Raw genomic sequence first — 8,607 nt, forward strand, 5'->3', positions numbered from 1 at the left:
AGGGGTCTGGGGTTTGAGGTTCCTGCATGGGACTGGTTTCTTTCCTTGGACATGTTCCACTTTGATTGCAAAAATCCATCCAGGACTATGAGAAGTCAAGGGTAGTACCCACATCCACCAGCTTAAGGAAGGGCCTATAGAATCACAGCTGCCATGTGCTCCACTTTAATCTCTTTGCCTGCATGCTGTGGATATCCTTCATTTGAGGCAGACCAAAGCATTGAAAAGGGGAAGAGACTTGACTTTCAGTTGAGCAAACAAACTCCAGTTGCTCAAAGAAGCTCTCTTGAAAGGGAGCACAGACAGCACACTGAGCAACATGGGGCACAAGACTACTTCTGAAGTCTTTTGTAGAGCACATGCTCCACTGAGAAGAACCTATCTGTCCCACCTCTGGGTTCTCTGGATGATAGGCAGTTCATACCAGCTGACCACAGATAACATCCTGAAGTGCCAGTATATGGTACATGTAGCGATTCAATTCTACCTTTCTGTACTCTTGCCTGCAAGAAGTATAGATGGTAATATCTATGCCAACTTCTGGCCCAGGAGCCCACCATTCTCCATCCCACTGCTTGAAACTTCTTCCTGGAGGCTTTTCTCTTCAAAATTCATTCATCCAGAAAGAATCAATGGCCTAATCTGTACACAGCTGTAGTGTCCAACAGGAATATAAAGACTGTTTCAAGGGAGAGTAAGTTTAAAAGGTCCACCATTAGGCAGAAAGAGAATTGGAAAAAAACTGCCTATGTGATTGTCCAGGGCCAGTTCAGAACTGGAATACTCTGAAACACTCAAACACTCAAGTGAGCCCGTGCATGCACACACATGTATACACAGACAGAGAATACACACTCAAACAGAAACACCAACCAATGATCACTGATAATCCTTTTTCCCTTTGTCAAGTCTACCATAGTGGCTCTTGAGAGTTATTTTCTCTTTCCATTTTTTCCTCATAGTTTATTTGAGATACAATTCACACAATTGAAGTATATAATTCAATAGTTTTTAGTATATTCACAGAGTTGTGTATCCATTGTTATAGTCAATTTTAGAACACTTTCATCACTACCATAAAGAAACCCCATACCCATTAGTTCCCCACCACACACAGCTCCTGGCAAATGCTAACCTATTTTCTGTCTCTATGGAACCATACAATATGTAGAATTTTGTGAATGGTTTCTTTCACTTATTATAGTGTTTTTAAGGTTCATCTATGTTGTAGTATGTATCAGTACTCCATTCCTTTTTTAAAAAATAAAAGATTCTATTTATTTGTTTTTAGAGAGAAGGGAAGGTAGGGAGAAAGAGAGGGAGAAAAACATCAACAAGCGAGATATACATCAATTGGTTGCCTTTCACACGCCCTCAACTGGGGACCTGACCCATAACCCAGGCATGGGCCCTGACCAGGAATCAAACTGGTGAAACCAGAGATATTTTGGTTTGTGGGATGACACCCAACCCACTGAAGCCACACCAGTAAGAGCTCATTCTTTTTTATGATTGAATAATATTCCATCATGTGGATCTGGATATACCATATTTGATTATCCACTCACACACTGAACAGATAATTAAAGAGTGAGATATTTTGATAAAAACCTGTCCATGATTAATAGAGAGAGTAAATTAGAGAAGTTCAGAAGGATAGGTAACTGGGAGGCCAGGACACTGCAGTGGCCATGGTCTCAAAGTAGCCATTCCTTAGTGTGCCTGAACTTTCTTTACAAAAGCAAATGAGAGAGTGTCCCCAGAGAACAGATAGGTTGATATCTGCCCCTCCAGCCCAGTGGCCCTGCAGCCAGGGTATGAGGTTGCCACCTGTGGGCATGAAGGAGCAATGGCTACCCAGAATCAAGACACACAGGCTAAACAAAAGGGTAGAGAAGTGAAATCTGCTACAGCTGCCTTTTCTCTTTGGGGTTCTGCATGTCTTCAAAACTCATCATTCCCTTGATAAAGTGCTTTCTTAGAAGAAAACGTAGATGTAAATATTGATGATCATACATTTGGCAATGGATTCTGGGTATGACATCAAAAGCATAAACAACAAAAGCAATAATAGATAAATGGGACTCCATTAAAAATGTAAAACTTTGTGCATCAAAAGACACTATGAAGAGAGTGCAAGGACAACTTACAGAATGATGGAAAATATTTGCAAATTCTACCTGGTAAGGGTCTGGTATCCAGAAAGTATAAAGAATGATTACAACTCAACAATTAAAAAAAAAAACACAAATCACCCAATTACCAATATAAATGGGCAAAGGATTTGAATAGGTATTTCTCCAAAGAAAATATACAAACAGCCAAAAAACATATGAAAAGATGCTTGACATCTTTTCATGACTCAATAGGGACATACAAATCAAAAGTACAATGAGATATCACTTCATGCCCACTGGGATGGTTATAATAAAAAGGACACTCAATTAACAAGTGTTGATATGGATGTGGAGAAAAGGTGCAACCACTTTGGAAAACAGTTTGGTACTTCCTCAGCAGGTTAAATACACAGTTACCATATGACTCAGAAGTTCCACTCCTAGGCTCCAAGAGAATTAACAATATATATTCACATAAAAACTTACCATTCAAAGGTTTATCAACTGATAATGGATAAACAAAATGTGGCATATGCATATAAGTATCTTTTGGCAAAAATAAAGGAATGAGAAATACTAATACATCCTACAATATAGATGAATCTCAAAAACCTTATGCTAAACGCAAGAAGCCATTTACTTAAGGAGGCATATTAAACAATATTTATTTGAAATGTCCAGAACAGGCAAATCCATAGAAGCAGATAGTAGACTAATTGTTGCCTAGCACTGGAGAGTGGAGGAGTAGGGGAGGGCAAGAGATTGGGATAATGGCTAAAAAGGTACAATATCTAGTTGAGGGGTTACAAAATATTCTAAAATTGATTGTGATGATGATTGTACAAACCTTTAAATATAGTAAAAACCTTTGAATTGTACACTTTAAATGGAAGAATTTTATGGTACATAAATTCAAGCTAATTAAAGCTGTCAAAAATACTTAAAACAAACCTATATTTTGGGTATACTTCTTTATTTTATTTTATTTTATTTTATTGTTGAATTATAGTTGTCCCATTGTTTCCCCTGTTGCTGTCCCAGCCCCACCCACCCCCTGCTCCCACAGTCAATCCCCACCCTGTTGTCCATGTCCATGGGTCATTTGTACATGTTACTTGACTAGACATTTCCCTTTCTTTTCCCTTTTATCCTCCTACCCCCTCCCTCTGGTCACTGTCAGTCTGTTCCTTGTTTCCATGCCTCTGGCTCTATTTTGCTCCTTTGTTTTTTTTTTTAATTAGGCTCCTCTCATAGGTGAGATCATATGGTATTTGCCTTTTGCCTCCAGGCTTACTTCATCTAGTGTATGCTCTCCAGTTCTATCCATGCTGTCATGAAAGGTAGAAGCTCCTTTTTCCTTTCTGCTGTGTAGTATTCTATTGTGTAAATGTACCAGTTTTTTGATTCACTCATGTACTGATGGGCACTTAAGCTGTTTCCAGCACTTGGCTATTGTAGATAACGCTGCTATGAAAATAGGGGTGCATAGGTTCTTTTGAATTGGTGTTTCAAGACTCTTAGGGTGTAGTCCCAGCAGCGGAATTGCTGGATCAAAAGCCAATTCTTATTTCAGTTTTTTTGAGGTAATTCCATACTGTTTTCCACAATGGCTGCACCAATCTGCATTCCTGCCAACAGTGCAGGGTTCCCTTTTCTCCACATCCTTGCCAGCACTTGTTTGTTGATTTATTAACGATGGCCATTCTGACTGGTGTGAGGTGGTATCTCATCGTGGTTTTAATGTTCATCTCTCTGATGGTTAGTGATGTTGAGCAACTTTTCATGTGTCTATGGGCCCTCTGTGTGTCCTCTTTGAAGTGAAATGGTCCTTTGCCCATTCTTAAATTGGATTGTTTGTCTTCCTGGTGTTGAGTCATTTGAGTTCTTTATATATCTCGGAGATCAAATTGTCCAAGGTATCACTGGCAATTATGTTTTCCTATATGATTGGTTCCCTTTTCAGTTTGATGATGTTTTCTTTACCCATGCAGAAGCTGTTAAACTTGATGTAGTCCCACTTGTTTATTCTTTCTTTTATTTCCCTTGCCCTAGAGAATATATCAGAGAAAATACTGCTGTGTGAGATATCAGAAATTTTACTGCCTACATTTTCCTCTATGACTTTTATGGTGTCACAGTTTATGTTTAAGTTTTTTATCTATTTTGAGTTCATTCTGGTGTATGGTGTAAGTTGGTGGTCTAGTTTCTTTCTTTCCTTCCTTCCTTCCTTCCTTCCTTCCTTCCTTCCTTCCTTCCTTCCTCCCTTCCTTCTCTTTCCTTCCTTCTCCTTCCTTCCTTCCTTCCTTCCTTCCTTCCTTCCTTCCTTCCTTCCTTCCTTCCTTCCTTCCTTCCTTTCTCTCTCTCTCTCTCTCTCTTTCTTTCTTTCTTTGCATGTACCATTCTACTTCTCCCAACACCATTTGTTGAAGAGGCTATTTTTACTCCATTTTATGTTTCTGCCCCCCTTTGTCAAATGTTAGTTGACCATAGAGACATAGGATTATTTCTGGCTCTCTATTCTGTTCCATTGATCTATGTGTCTGTTCTTATGCTAGTTCCAGACTGTTTTGATTACAGTGGCCTTGCAATATAGTTTTATATCAGGTCCTGTGATCCCTCCTACTTTGTTCTTCTTTCTCCAGATTGCTGAGGTTATTCAGGGACGTTTTTGATTCCATGTAAATTTCTGAATTATTTGTTCTAAATCTATGAAATATGTCATTGATATTTTAATAGAGATTGCACTGAATCTATAGATTGCTTTGGGTAGTATGGACATTTTAATGATGTCAATTCTTCCAATCTATGAACACAATATATGCTTCCATTTATTTGTACCTCACTCAATTTCTTTCTTCAGTGTTCTGTAGTTTTCCAAGTACAGGTCTTTTACCTCCTTGGTTAAGTTTATTCCTTGGTACTTTACTTTTCTTGTTGTTACAGTAAATGGATTTCCCCCCTAGTTTCTATTTATGATATTTCATTGTTGGTGTACAAAAATGCCTTCAATTTCTGAATACTGACTTTGTAATTTGCTATTTTGCCAAATTCACTCATTAGGTCAAGTAGTTTCAGTGGAGCTTATGGGGTTTTCTTTGTACACTATCATATCATCTGCAAATGATGACAGTTTTATTTCTTCCTTTCCAATTTGGATGCCTTTTATTTGTTTTTCTTGTCTGATCACTGTGGCTAGAACTTCAAATACTATGTTGAATAAAAGTGGTGAAAACGGGCATCCTTGTCTTGTTTCTGATCTTAGTGGGAAAGCTTTTAGCTTTTGCCCATTGAGTATGATGCTGGCTGTAGGTTCTTGTATATGGACTTCAATTTGTTGAGGAATGCTCCCTCTATTCCACTTTGCTGAGTGTTTTTATCATAAATGGGTGCTGTACTTTATCAAATGCTTTTAAGCATCAGTTGACATGATTGTGTGATTTTTGTCTTTCAGCCTGTTTATGTGATGTATTAAATTTATTGATTTGCAAATATTGTACCATCCCTGCATCCCTGGGATTCATCCCACTATGATCTTTTTAATGTATTGTTGGATGCAGTTTGCTAATATTTTGTTGAGGATTTTAGCATCTATGTTCATCAGCAATAGTGGCATATAGTTTTCTTCCTTTGTTGTGTCTTTATCTGGTTTTGGAACTAGGATAACACTGGCTTCATAAAAAGAGTTTGAGAGCCTTTTATCTTCTTGAATTTTTGGAATAGTTTGGGAAGGATAGAAGTTAGCTCTCCCCTAAATGTTTGGTAAAATTCACCAGTGAAGCCATCCAGTCCAGGCTTTTGTGTGCCAGGAGTTTTTTGATTGCTGCTTCAATTTCACTAGCTGTTACCAGTCTGTTCAGGCTTTCTGCTTCTTCTTGATTCAGTTTAGGAAGATTATAGGTTTCTAGAAATGTGTTCATTTTGCCTAGTAGTCAAATTTCTTGGCATATAGTTTCATAGTAATTTCTTACAATCCTTTGTATTTTGATGACATCAGTTGTAATTTCTCCTCTTTCATTTCTTATTTTATTATTTGGGTCTCCACTCTTTTTTTCTTGATGAGTCTAGTTAAAGGCTGGTCAATCTTGTTTATCTTTTCAAAGAACCAGCTCCTGAATTTATTGATCCTTTGAATTGTTCTCTTAGTCACTATGTCAGTTAATCCTGCTCTTATCTTAATTATTTTCCTACCATTTACTCCTTCTAGGCTTTGTTTGTTGTTGTTCCTCTAGTTCTTGTAGCTATAGGGTTAGGTTTTGTATTTGAAATGTTTCTATCTTTTTAGGTAGGCCTGTATTGCTATGATCTTCCCTCTGAAGACTGCCTTCATGGTGCCTCACAGGTTTTGGTGTGTTGTGTGTTCATTTTCATTTGTTTCCAGAAACTTTTCTATTTCTTCCTTGATCTCATTGGTAACCCATTCATTATTTTATAGCATATAATTCAGTCTCCATGAATTTGAAAGTTTTTTGTTGAGGCTTGCTTTATGTTCTATCATGTGGTCTATCTTTGAAAATGTTCCATGTGTATTTGAAAAGAATGTATATTTTGTTTATTTAGGGTAAAATTTCTGTATATATATATATATATACACACACACATATAAATTAAGTCCATTTGATCTAGAGTATTGTTCAATGTCACAATATTCTTGTTGATTTTTTTTAAATAAGATTTTATTTACTTTTATTTTTATTTATTTATTTTTAAAGATTTTATTTATTTATTTATCTTTAGAGGGGAAGGAGAGAGGGAGAGAAACATCAATGTATGGTTGCCTGTTGTGAGTCCCCTGCTGGTAGTTAGCCTGCAAGGAACCGGCATGCAACCCACGCATGTGCCCTGACTGGGAATCGAACCGCGATCGTCTGGTTCGCAGGCCCGCGCTCAATCCACTGAGCTACGCCAGCCAGGGCTATTTCTTGTTGATTTTTTGCTTGGAAGATCTATCCATTCTTAACAATGGCTGAGAGGCACGCTTTCTGGAGAAGTTTTTACTGGAAAGTGGACTGAGGTGTTCTCCTGTGAAGGCAGCTTGACTTGCTTCTCACCCAGCCACAGGACTGGGAAGGACCAGTACCAGATCCCGGGGGACCCAAGCAGCCTGTCGGGTGGGCAGGCGCCCGCACCCCAGTCTGGTAGCCTGGCTGGCGGGCTGGTGTGTGCCTGGGCCTACAACCCAGCCCACAGAGGGGTCCTGCCAAAACCAGAAAAACCGGATTGGACAGTTTGAAACCAACAAGGAAGGAGGTGCTTTTTTAAAACTTTTTTTAACAACTTTTTTTCAGTAATCGTATATTTTTTAAATTTTATTGTTGCTGTATCTTTCAGTACTCTGTTCCCTCTCCTTTCGTTTTTCCTGTTTTAGTCCTTCTTCCTTTCACCCCAAACTTATTGCTTTTTCCTCACTTCTCTTGCCCTTTTCTTGTGTGTTTGTTTGTTTGTTTGTTGCTTTCTATACCACTGTAAATACTTCACAACACATCTCTCGTGTCTTAGCCCACTTTAAAGGTTCCTGAATTCTATTACTGTAGTGATTAACTCTACTTGCTCACACACTATGCCTATTTACTATTCTTTACTCTCACCTTACCTCAAAATCTGACCACCCGCAAACTCACTGCTTTCTAAATACAACTCACAAGCCTTCCCTCCCCAACAAGAGACTTATCTTTGGTCTATCCTTTCTTAAAAGTGGCAAATTGGGTTGAAGATTACAGTTAACACTGTATAGAGCCTAAAGATCTTCTATCTCTTCTGTACTGGCTGTGACTGTAAATATCATAAAGTACTCTCCTGCTGTCATAAACCATTTTGCCTCCCCCTCCAGCTGATCACACACACACAAAGAAAGGAATAGGTGGAAGCGGAGAACATCAAGATACCTGCAGGAGACTGCACCACTGAATTTCACAGGTATTCTACCACAGAAATTCACACCATAAACCTGGGGAGTCAGAACAGATCAATTTAAGAAGCTGAAGCTAACAAGAAGAGCATCGCAAACAATGGGAAGAAAAAGAAACAATGCCCAAATGAAAGAAAAGGTGGAAGTCTCAGAAATAATGTCAGATGAAAGAGAGGCAAGTCAGCTATCATAAGATATTGAATTCAAAGCACTAGTTATCAGGAAATTCAAAGAGCTCACAATGAGCTACCAGAAACTAGAGGGGAGCTACCAGAAACTAGAGGGGAGCTACAATGAGCTCTCCACAAACTAGATCAACATGAAAAAGGAAATAGAAACTATCAGCAAAGGCCAAGAGGAAATGAAGAATACAATTTCGGAACTGAAGAACACAGTAGAAGGAATGAAAAGCAGGATCGATGAGGCAGAAGATCAGATCAGCGAGTTGGAGGACACAGTAGAAAGAATCTCCCAAAAAGAGCAAGAAAGGGAAAAGAGGCTCAAAAAGAATGAAGAGGGACTAAGAGAATACAAGATAATATGAAACATAATAATATCCGAATAATAGGAATACCAGAAGGAGAA

The sequence above is a fragment of the Sturnira hondurensis genome, unplaced genomic scaffold (genome assembly GCF_014824575.4).
Source record: "Sturnira hondurensis isolate 20B ecotype Veracruz unplaced genomic scaffold, ASM1482457v3 Scaffold0000982, whole genome shotgun sequence".
Classification (NCBI taxonomy): Eukaryota; Metazoa; Chordata; class Mammalia; order Chiroptera; family Phyllostomidae; genus Sturnira; species Sturnira hondurensis.